The sequence below is a fragment of the Mercenaria mercenaria genome, chromosome 14 (genome assembly GCF_021730395.1).
Source record: "Mercenaria mercenaria strain notata chromosome 14, MADL_Memer_1, whole genome shotgun sequence".
Classification (NCBI taxonomy): domain Eukaryota; kingdom Metazoa; phylum Mollusca; class Bivalvia; order Venerida; family Veneridae; genus Mercenaria; species Mercenaria mercenaria.
In genome coordinates, this window is record NC_069374.1 from 31,985,777 (window position 1) to 31,998,683 (window position 12,907).

Here is a 12,907-nt window from a genome sequence, read left to right on the forward strand (position 1 = left end):
AGTAAATTATGTTGAAATACTAAATACATTTAACTTCTTGTTATGTTTCTTGACGACTTCGCTGAAAGATCTAGTTAGACGTGTAGAAGTTAATCGCATTGACAAATATTTCACGCAATTCGATAAAAAAGTATGCGTAATGATTAAAAACATTTACGTATAATGTATTAATTATCACGCCTTCATCAGATGTTTTTGTTCAAAACGAAAAGACACAAGTTGACTTGACGCGAAACTTTTAGATAAGTGGAGGCCCTGATAAGCTTCCGTAATAAATGACAGAACGCGAACAGCGCTTCGACAGTTAGAAACCCAAAACATATAGGACTTGATTCGGCTACACATATCATCAATTATGTTATGCATTCAAACCCCCTATAAAGTAAAAAGATGTAGAGTAAAGGCATGCAGCCGATACTTATTCGTAGTAAATTACTGCGCCATTGGTATATATTCAAAGTATGTTGAACCATTTTTACTGGACATGAGTACTTGTACGTTTTGATCAAGTCCACGGTGGTGATAGAGTAGGCCAAATTTTCCGGTCTGTAACGATAATGACGACAGGTGGTCAGTCTATTCCTGATTAAATTCTGCGCGGTTACTCGCGGTAAATCACCTTCCAAAAATTGTTTAATTTCTGATTACAGGCTTACATGGAGTTTTAATTTCATTGATAATGTACGGTGCCCCTAAAGTGACATGTTACACACTTTTTTTCCATTTAGGTAATGTGAGACTTTTTTTATTTCGTTTAAACGAAATAAATTATTTCGTTTAAACGAAATCATTTCGAGAATAGTTATTTCGTTTAAACGAAATCATTTCGTTTAAACGAAATCATTTCGTTTAAACGAAATAACTTATTTCGTTTAAACGAAATCATTTCGTTTAAACGAAATAATCATTTCGTTTAAACGAAATAACTTATTTCGTTTAAACGAAATAACTTATTTCGTTTAAACGAAATCAATAAGTTATTTCGTTTAAACGAAATCAATAAGTTATTTCGTTTAAACGAAATGATTTCGTTTAAACGAAATAAAAAAAAGTCTCACATTACCTAATTGGAAAAAATGTGTGTAACATGTCAATTTAGGGGCACCGTAATAATGCTAAATGATGCAGTACTTTATATTAATACAGATCAGTTATCTCTAGAAGAAACTAAATGTATCAACTAGCCAAAAAATTAATACGACTATTTTCATTTGTGTGTGTGTGTGTGTGTGTGTGTGTGTGTGTGTGTGTGTGTGCGTGTGTGTGTGTGTGTGAGGCGGGGGTGTCTTTTCAAAGTGTATTGCTTCTTATCATCATTAACCTTACTCCAAATTTCAGAAAGGTTATTACTCTTAAACAGGTTATTAAGGCTGTAGCTAGGACCTATGCTTTGGTTGTTATGTGTTTTCACCGACTTCGTAATTCTTGAGGCTCGATTACTTTACTAAAGTCAGCATAGATTGCCTTAATGCTGTACGAATGATCTTTAAATAATGTGACACGAATTCGAGTCCTTTTATCATTTGGTGCATAAAATGTTTAACGAGAAATACAGATTATCATTTGTTTCTATATGAATAAGGACATGTCTTCCGAGTAAGTCATTTATACTATCATTATTTGTTTTCTGGTATCATTTAGACATTGTTTACAGCATGTATTAGGCCCACGACTAAACATTAATTACGTCTTTCCATTGGCGAAGTCTAGCACGCTTTAACCTCTCCCTTAAGCCTTGTAAGTTAAATGATTGAATTATGCAAAATTTCATTATAAAGTCATGAAAAAAATAAATAATAGAGTTATTGATTTCTACTCAAACTGAAAATGTTCAATTATCATGGCATCACGTAACAGAACTGCATAAAATTATTTATCACATGCTTGACGTCGCGGGAGTGAAATAAAGTCATTACATAAAATTGATAATACACTATACTAGTGTAATAATGTTATGACGTAAACGTCGTTTAGAGTATATGAGACGTTCGTCAAACTGTCTTGTTTATAATAGTTAAAAAAAAGTAGAATTTTGATGTCTCGGCAGGAAAAGCTACAATGTAATGAAACGAGTATTACCTTTGTGACTTTCCACATTGAATTTATTAAACTCGTTGAATTAAATTGATAAAATGCTCGACAGAGTCTCGCGTTTTATTATTTTATTTCAACTCGTTTTATAAAGTCAATATGAAAAGTCACTCATGTAATATCCTCTATATAACACTTTATCTACTCATAAAAAAATACAAACTACATAGACATAATAATTATTGAATTTAATTCATAATTCTGAAAGCTCAGGAAATGAGCTACAAGCTTAAAACAGCTCTTCCGGTGGCAAAAGTTCTGACTGTTGGAATTTTTTAATTCTGGGCTGAAAAAGCAACTTTGAAAAAAAAATTTTTCCACATTAAAATTTATTCAACTTTTTAAAAAAATCGATAAATGCCGAAAACCCTTTCTTTTTTATTATTATTGCAACCGATAATAAATCAATAAAAAATCACCATGAAATACCTCTATAAACCCTTTCACCAACCTAACAAATACAAACAACATACAAAAAAAAATTTATTGCACATTTTCATACTGAAAAACCATCTTTAAATAATGTGATAAAACTGCGAAATTTTAAAAAAAAAAACAGACATATAAAAAAAAACAAAAAAAACCAAAAATTTAATCATTTGGACTCACAGTATTTAAATTCAGTATAAAAGTTTTAATTCAAGAGGCCAAACGATACCTGTGAAAAAACAAAATTTAAACAAAAAAATTTGCATTTACTACTTTCACTATCCACAATGACAGGCGATAATATACATAACTAATTCTATTAGTTTTACATCATATGATAATAACCCGGGCTTCAAAAAAAATAAAATTAAAAAATATCTAAAGTTATAAATTACATAACATAATATAAAAGGCAAATTTATTGTTTTTAAATGTTAAAAAAATTTTTATTAAATTTAATTATTTATATGCACGAAATAATGTGAAAAAAATTTAAAATTTAATTACACTTTGACATGACAAATATATTATTACGGGGGGTATACACCTTTTAAAAGGGTGTTTTTAAATATTGGGGATTTTCTTTTTAATTGGTTTACTGGTAAAAATTTTTGGGGGGTAATTTTGCAAATTAAATGATTCGAAACCCTTCATGTCGCGCATTACGCTTCGATTGCAAATTTCCGGAAATATTTTCGTTTCCTAACATCCGAAATATTATTCCTTTTTTTTTTAAAAAGGTTTAAGGTTTGGAGTATACACCAAAACACAGAAATATTTTGAACAAATAAACTTACCAATATTTACTTAACCAACATTTCGGCGACTTCCCTACTGAAAAAAAACGAAAAATTTCCCCCCTTTTGAAAAGATCCTTTTTTAAAAAAAAAAATAAAAAATTGCTGAAAACTGTGTTCCACAAAATTTTTTTAAATTTCAACACCCATGCGATTGCAAATGAATCAAAACTAAAAAGTGTAACAGTTCTTAAAAAATGGTGAGTATTTGAAGGCTTGACTGCCCAAAAGGGTAAAATTTTAGGCAGTTTTTTTTCGAAATTTAAGTTTATATTTGTATACTACCTTGTTTTGTTGTTTTTTAATGAACGTGTATATTTCTTAAATTTCTCTATAAAGCAAGTGTCAGATCTATTAAATAGAATTCCAAAAAAACTGTTTAAACAGCCCCACTCCAGACGTCAACGCTTTAAAAAATCACCATTTTTAAGGGAAATGTTACACAGTTTTTTTTGATGCTTTTTTAATACGTCGAGTGTAAAAAATTTTCAAACTAGGGGGAACACATTTCAGCTTTTTTATTTTTTTCTTTACAAAGGGATTCATTTTCAAAGGGAACAACTTTTTTAGAATATTTTCAGTACGGGACAGTACGGCAGAACATGTAATGGTCAGGTAAAATACTGGTAACGATGTTGTTCGTTTATAAAATATTTCTGTGTTTTGGTGATATACACCTAAACCTTAAACGTGCTCATAGTTTCGAAGATTACATTTGATTCATGATTCAGTCACGTTCGTTACCATTTCATATTCTAGACATTATCCATTTTATGCATAAACGTCATGTACTTATGTATTATATTTTCAGAAAATTCCTTAGAAGACCCTACAAGCGAATTTCGGAATACGTTTTATAAAATTACCAGGATTATGAACTTTCTATATCGAAGGCATGCTGGATTAGTTATTCTTATTTTGTGCATTATTTTACAGATTATTTAATCTTATCATTCTTTACATGCTAATTTTACTGTTTGCTTTCTAATTTTGAGAACGTATTGAACACTATTTTATAACTAAATTTGGATTCAAAATTAGGGAATCGTCGGACAGGCGCACTTAAATTACTCGCTGCAGTTCCAAAGCACGGGAGTAATGAATCCTCTTGAAGAATAAGGCATTTTTCTGATGTCGCACGTCCCCCTCCGAAGACGGAGTAGGGTCGCGTGCCCCGCTTTCTGCAGTCCGACTTTGGTTTCTAAAACATCTTTCGGTTCAGATAATAACGACAGTTTAAGGATGAAATCAAAAATTGATAAATAATTAGATTCATTCAGAGTTTGGCTGCATTTAAGGGGACGCATACTTTGAAATTAGAAAAAAGTGGGTGGGGTATGATAAAATTTACCTGCAAAAAAGTACAAGGTTTTGGTACATGAAATGGATACTGTTTCAACTGTTATAAGTACACAAAGGATTGCTCACTAAAATAAAAATGAGAAAACTGAAACAAGAAAGTTATTGTTGAATTACATAAGACTTATTGTGTACATTCAAAGTCAACAATTAAGACTTTTGGTGCGAAAATAATAGTGCTTCACCTTGTCCAAACATTTATCAATGTCCTACAGATTCTAATTTAAAGAAAGAATGTTAAATATGGTCACTGTCTTGCTTTTCATTTCGCATATGTAAGCTAAAACACATTATTTAGTTTGTTTACAAAGTAGTGCATAAGAAAAGATACGGTGGTCAAGGAATGCCACATTCCAAAACTAAAAGAGTATATTCCCCTTAATACATTAAACATTTATCGCTACAGAAGTCTAGTGGCTTACAATAAGGGCCTAGAAATGTTGCCATTATTAATTTTTAACTTGGTATTCATGAACTACAATGCACTTAAATATCAAAACACATTCAACAAACTTTTGAAAATGTATGGTCTTAAAAATCCCCTAAATAAGGTATGAAATTTGGTTGAGAGGTCCAATCAATGTGTATATGTGCAAAAATAACATTCTAATCTTGTCCACAAAAGTTACTAATACACAGCAGGCATGTCAATGATCAAAACTGGACGAATATACAGTTATCCTCACTTTAATGTCATTTATAATTTGTCCTTGAATTCTCCACCATACTTTTCATAACTCTGTTTGCACGAGTTGCACGAGAATGCTGTCATTCACGTAAAAAATGGGGTCAAATAAGTTGTAAATGAAATATCATCTAAACGTAATAAATGGATTATGCAGTTCAAGATAAACTTTATCTCATAACGTAACGAACATGTATAATGTTGTAACAACAATTTTACTTACACTGATTTAAGTAGCAGTCGGTTTATAAGTGACTTTATGGATTCATTTTGTGTTTTGTTATTGTTGTCAAAAAGTATAACGGAAGTGCCTCACAACTGAAGCGGAAACCAGTTTGATGCGCAAAGTAGTCCAATGTAAGTAATATTTTTTGACAAATGTCCACAGAAATTGATAATTTTCTAATATTAAAGACGAATATCTGAATAGGATTCATTATTTGATAAGAAATTATAATCATCGACATGTTTTTTTAAAAATCGTACACGTGCTGACACCTAAGTTGTCTCCCGTTGTTTATTAGAGTTACCTTTCGTCCGGCGCAGTAATACATTTGCAGTGAATCGCCGAGAAGTCGTGGGAAAATTAAAAACCATGTAAATAAACTAAAATTAACCACCTTTTCAAGATGAATTTCAAGTGATCGCCATTATGCATTTAACCCGCCTGACCTGTGTAGCATCTTAGATATCTGTTCTAAGGTATTCATTGTGTAGAATGTCATGTTATGCACTTGCAATGCTAATCCCACTCTGATTTTTTTTGTTTACATTTTTATCAATGAGAAATATGGCGTCCATCCCGAGCTGAAATGACGTGGTGTTAAATTTTTACCTGTTTAAGCAAACCTGGTGTGTTAGAAAGAAAATCCCATCCCTTCAACATTATTTGGAACACTGTTATTGTAAAAAAGCTGTTTTTTCCTTATACAAAAGCTTAATATTTTGTGTTGAATGTACTTTCACAAAGACCTCTGTTTTCCTATTACATTCATAGTACCACATCCTTATCCACAAAATACTGACTATTACAGGTGTCCATCAGTATTATATCAGTTTAGGAATATGTTTTTTATTTTCCCACCATCGATTTCTTGTATATGCACCCCTTCCGCATTTCTGTATGAACTGTGAATGTAGCAATATGCGTCCCCTTAAGATTAAAAAGATTTGATTCAGGTGTTTTTTGGTATATGAATATTCATATTAATGTAATGATATTATTGTATGTTCAGAATCTGAGATTGTTAGGGCTGGGTTAACAAATAAAGACGGCTCCCGGGCGACCTCAGGCCTAAATATATACAGTTGTTTGTTGTTTATATATAAAAGGTGTATGCTTGGAGGTTATAAATAATTTATGCTCGTTTGAGTGAAGCGAATTAGAGCATAATAGCGATTTATCTAAAATACTATAACTTTAAAATGACATTACAATCAACGTTAAAGTAATTATTTGATGATAGCTGGCCACTGATTACCTTAGCCTACCTCTCTTTGCTTTTTACTTCTTCACTCGCGACTCTCGTGATCGTTAGTTTTTATTTGATAAAGGTTATATTTGAATAAATCAGTTCAATATTTAGTTCGTGCCGATATGACAAAAAAAAATATAAACTTTAAGTCATTTATATCGTGGACATATATCTACACAGTGTGTATTTAGACTGAACAAAATTGTGATCAGTGAAGTACAAAAAATATCCGCAGTTTGAGTTAAACCTGTTAAGTATGTTTTAAAATGGGAAGTTTAAAAGCTGCAGTTTTGTTTGGAATAATAGCTTATTTGATTTACTATGTAAACTCTCCGTCTAAGTCGCCAGTTGTAAAAAATGTAAACGGTACGTACGATTACATCATTGTTGGGGCCGGTTCAGCCGGTTCCGTTCTAGCCGCAAGGCTTTCTGAAGATCCACATGTGAGTGTCCTACTTATCGAAGCCGGCGGCGAGGAAACAGACAACTCAACCTTTTATGACGCACCTTTGCTGGCACCACTATTACAATGTTCTTCGTCTGACTGGGAGTTCTACACAACACCTCAAAGAAAGTCTGGTATGGCAAGTTTGATTGGTGGAAATAGACACTACTGGCCTCGTGGAAAAGTTCTAGGAGGAACAAGTATGTACAATAATATGCAGTATGTCAGAGGAAGTAAATATGACTATGACGAATGGGCTGAAAATGGATGCACAGGTTGGAGTTATGATGATATACTACCCTACTTTTTGAAGTCGGAAGACTACTTGGGAAGAGAACTCGACTCGAAATACCATCATGTTGGTAGACCATTAGGTGTGAGTCAAGACACTTTTTTCATAGATTTGGTGAGACGATTTATAAAAGCTGGTAAATACTTGGGATATGTAGAAAACGATGATTATAATGGCGACAGTCAACTGGGTTTTGGAATCAGCCAAACCTCCATGAGGAATGGAGTTCGAGCAAGTACTGTTAAGGAATTTCTTCGCCCGGCTTTGACAAGCAGTAATTTACACGTTGCTGTTAACTCACATGTAACGAAAGTCAACATAGAACAGGAAACCGCTACAGGTTCGTTCAAGATGGAGTTAATCAAATTGCAAAGGCAAGAAAAGAAGTAATTTTATCTGCAGGTACGATTGGCTCACCACATATCCTCATGTTGTCAGGAATAGGTCCAAAGAAACATTTGGAGAGTTTGAATATAAATGTAGTTAAAGATCTGCCTGTGGGTAAGAATTTACAAGACCATCTTTTTATACTCTACCCGTCAGATGTCAATGGAACATTAGAAGTCCTTCGAAAGTCACAAGTTGAAAGTGTATCACCAATTGTTAAATACTTGTTATTTAAAACGGGTGCTTTATCATCTACTGGTTTCATTGGAACAGCGTTTATCAAGTCCGAAGAACATCTAAAACAATATCCAGATATTCAGTTTCACATTGGTGCAGGACAACCTAATTTGAACATTTTAAAGTTAATGGAGCATTTCTAAGAAATGTGTACAACAAAGAGTTTAAGGAAGGTTTCACCCTGATCCCAATACTATTGCATCCTAGGAGCCGTGGAACGATAACATTAAAAAGTACCGATCCGTTCGATTACCCGGATATTGACCCGAATTATTTAGACCATAAGGAAGACATGAAGGTTTTCAAAAGAGCAATAAAGACATCGGAGAAGTTATTTGAGACGGACACTTTTAAACAAATAGGAGCGAATTCCGACAGGTTTAAGAATGCTGATTTCTGTGCAAGGCATGAATTTAAGTCGGAAGAATTTTACGAATGTCTGATAACGAATTTAGCTCACACTGTTTATCATCCGACATCAACTTGTAGAATGGGTTCATACACAGATCCTGAAGCTGTCGTTGATCCTGCGTTGAAAGTGAAGGGAATAGAAGGCCTACGAGTGGTAGACGCTTCTATAATGCCTAATGTTATTTCTGGGAATACTAATGCATCAGTTATTATGATAGCAGAAAAGGCCGCTGATATAATTCGTGAAATTGACACTGTCAATAACATACGTACGAACGCATTTAAAAGGACAAAAATAAACGAAAATACCATGAGTAGTAGTGAACCCTTTGATTTTTTCACATAGAATAATTCAAATCAATGTGTTTGTGAGATTTATTTGTGAAATAGGTTGAAAGTAAAACTTAACACGTGTTTGTGCCAGCACTTCAACAAAGTTAAAATAATTTAGTGTTAGGTAGGACAAAAGATAAGGCCAACTAAAAGTATACGTGTTCTTATGTGTAATGTGAACGATAGAAACAGAGGTCGTACAGATACACTTTGGATCATTATAATTGACATATTTGTTTTATTAAACAAACAAAGTATTTATTTTATTACTGTAATTGTAGTTATCATTACTTCAGACTGAACCTATAGGTCTAAGTCTGCTTGAGTGTTATGATATATATTTGAGCAGCGCCATGAGAAAACCAACATAGCCGCGCAGTCTGGTTAGGATCCATGCTGTTCGCTTTCAAAACCTATTGCAATTAGAGAAACCGTTAGCGAACAGCATGGCTCCTGACCAGACTGCGTGGGTGCGGATGCACAGGCTGGTCTGGATCCATGCTGGTCGCAAATGCACTCTGTTGGTTTTCTCATGTCGCGGCTCAAATGACACGAGGAGAAAGAGTCATTGCTGCGTCTCTGAACAACTTAATTGACCTTGTAATTTGTCTAATCAGTAACGTATGTTTTCTGGAGGAGTTTCGTCCCTGTGAATTCATGTTCATTTTTATCACCTGCAAGGTACCTGTGCAGATCGAATATGTTTTTGGTTTTATTGTTTTGTTTTTTTTTTCTTTTTTTTTTGTGTGGGGCGGTGAATGGAAAGTGGGCCCTCTTTAATGCTTTAAATAAACTGGACTGCGGCTCGCTTAAGACATAAGACATGGAGAAACCGGAAAACAGAAAAGAAACCATGCTATTTTTTGTTCAAAAACCATGTTAAATGTCATTGAATAATGTAAATAGAACGTGTATGACTTCCTCAAAGTAATTTACGACAAACGCTATGCGGAAAAAATAACACATTGTTCTTTCCGTGCCATTTAACACTTCTTGCTCATGAATTACAAGATTATAAGATTACATAATTTATTATGAAAATATCTTCTTCCGAGCAAAGAAACTCACAATGTGATATATTAACCGACACTGGTTGTTTTGAGTCTGTTCATTAGAGGTCATGGCATGTGAAATACCCCTCAAACTATAGCAGAACTCTACTACCCAGACAAGAGGAACTCATTCAGCAATATTTAATTGATTTGAGCCGCGCCATGAGAAAACCAACATAGTGCATTTGCGAACAGCATGGATCCAGACCAGCCTGTGCATCCGCGCAGTCTGTTTCTGGTCAGGATCCATGCTGTTCGCTAACGGTTTCTCCAATTGCAATAGGATGCGCAGGCTGGTCTGGATCCATGCTGGTCGCAAATGTACTATGTTAGTTTTCTCATTGTGTGGTTAATTGATAATCTGAAAGCTAAGGAAATATAAAAACACTGATGATATAGACCTTAACTGCTATGCCGGTAATAGATAAGCTGACCGGTATAGATCAAAATGTTGTAGGATATGGAAAAGGTTCTGACTGGTCAAAAGTTAAGAACGGTATACACTAGTTATCAAATTTGCAAAGCAAAGATACTATATAACACTATAAATAAGTAAGAAAAAGGAGAATCAAATCAAAAGTCCCAGTCAATTTTGGAAAATAGTGTGAACTTTATTCTTGATTTAATTACGTTTTAGGTGAACAGGGATATATGTTTAAACCTCCATTATAAATACTGTAGTGTATTTTGAAACTGGGACTCGACTTCCACTCTATGTCTATTGTTTCCCCCAATGGATTTGCAGTTATTCCTATGTCACAATGTTTGTAGTTCTTTCACCAATATTCCAAGAATCATCATCCTTAAGTTTTAACATAGAATTTCAGGTTAAAATTTTCAATCACTTTCATTCTGTATTATTTTTTATAAAGATTGTTTTCCAATTTGCAATGGTTATTCAACATCACCAGAAACATCATTTGCGGTAATGCCCGTAACTCTGAACACCAATAATTATTACACTGCTTTAATAATAATTTTATAGACTATATAAGACATTTCAGTGTAAATCTCCACTAGATACAAATTCATTCTTTACAACAACTAAATTGACATTAGCATCTACATATTACTCCACACACTCATTAACAATACGCATATAAGGTGACAATTGTTAAGGCATACCGACATGTTTATGTGTTTTGACTGAAACTATTTTCTTGCATCGAACATGACCCCCACTTTTCTTTTGATTTTTATTCAGCACTGACAATATTCTTCAGGAAAATGTAGGCTACAGACATCTAAAATGGGTTCTGATGTGTGCTGCAGCCATTAGAAATATGTCGATTTTATATAGAATAAAGAAGAACAGCTATTTAGTCTGTTGTAACCTTAAAAGTAAAAACGATCTCACAAAGTGCAAGGCTGAAAGATTGAGAGTACAGTCCAATGGTTTAAAACAAACATGGAATCTGAGTAATATTGTGTGCCTGAATGTTGAATTGGGTAGTTTAGGTTCGTGGTAGGAGAAATGTAGTTGTGGTTGTGGTTTACGAGTACACTGAGCAGGTTATGTTTGATTTTGTAAATTTCGACCAAAAAAGTTTGAACACGGCGTTGTTCAGGGTAAGCCAGTTTAAGGTATATGTATTTAACATGCGGGAAACAATGGAGTGCTACCGACTTGTTAATCATTTCAACTTAGTTAGCTACTTTTGAAAGAGGTGTCAGAGTTTAACAGTATTATAGTTTGGGGCAGATAAAGGTCTTACAACAAGTCCTGTTCCTGCTGTTCAAGAGCATGAAAATCATTCTTTTAAGGTTTTGGGAGTCTGGCGAAGATTGACAGATATACAAGTTACTGGCTTTGCTTTTTATGTCAGTAAAGTCATTTGTGTAGAGAGAAATAGACAACAGACTGTAGCGGAGCCATGGGGAACCCTAAATAGGACAGGTATAGTTTCTGAAGTGCATCGTCTACTACAGCTCTAGCAGTAATCTAGGTCTTTTAAAAATGATTTAATCCACCGTGATGCCAAAGATCGGACTCGAGCATTTAGCAAGATTATTGTGGCCAATTCTGTCAATTGCTTTACTGCAGTCTTTAGTAATAGCATATGTCTGTTTACCATTTTCAAATCAGTCTAAGACCTCTTGTTTGAAGCTGATAAGTTGAGTCTTGCAGATATGTATAGATCAAAAGCCATGCCAGTACTGGCTAAGTTGATCATAATTATCAATATGTGTACTAATGTTTGTCAACGAGTTTGGAAGCAATGCAGATGAGAGAAATTAACCTCTTGTTAAAATGGCCTTGACCTTGAAGCTGTCTAACACTTTTCCGCGTCTGAGGAAACAATATCTCTTCCTAGGGATAGGTTAAAATTTTAGTAGGGATTTGTGATATCTATAACTGAATGGAATAACTTGCGTTATGCACTGAGAAAGTAACTCGCTTTACTCGTTCAGCTTATCGGGACGGTTTATTTTATGATCTGATATTTTAAAGTTGCAATCCCTCTAAGACTTAACCGCTTCTTCATTTTACTGTTAGGAAAACGAATACATTAAAAAAATAATTAAAAAGTCATAAAATACTGATCAAATTTACTTACTCCAATAGAGTAAATATCAATCTTTCTGTAGAAACTAAAAATTGGCTGAATATAACGCACAATTTTTAAATGAGAGACTTTAAATGTTGAGAAATATATTGTTTACAATTACGTATTTTATACACGTTGTGACAATTACTCGATCATTCACCCTGTATATAGAACCGTCATTTATTCTGTTTTTAATCGATGTTTCTACTTGCAAATGAAAACAAGGAAACTTTTGAGGCAACTATTCTAATTGTTTGTTTCTCTGATATTGGTAGGAAGAAGAGGGATAAAAATAAAATTTTGTGTAAGTGGTTCTCCCACAAAAAAGGAGTACACGCTCATATCAAATCCCCAAAAGGGTCATA

General features: G+C 33.6%; 1 pseudogene; it reads left to right on the top strand.

Moving 5' to 3' along the window:
* Nucleotides 1-7,038: 7,038 nt before the first annotated feature.
* LOC123526744 (glucose dehydrogenase [FAD, quinone]-like) lies at nt 7,039-9,211 on the top strand (annotated as a pseudogene).
* Nucleotides 9,212-12,907: the final 3,696 nt, after the last annotated feature.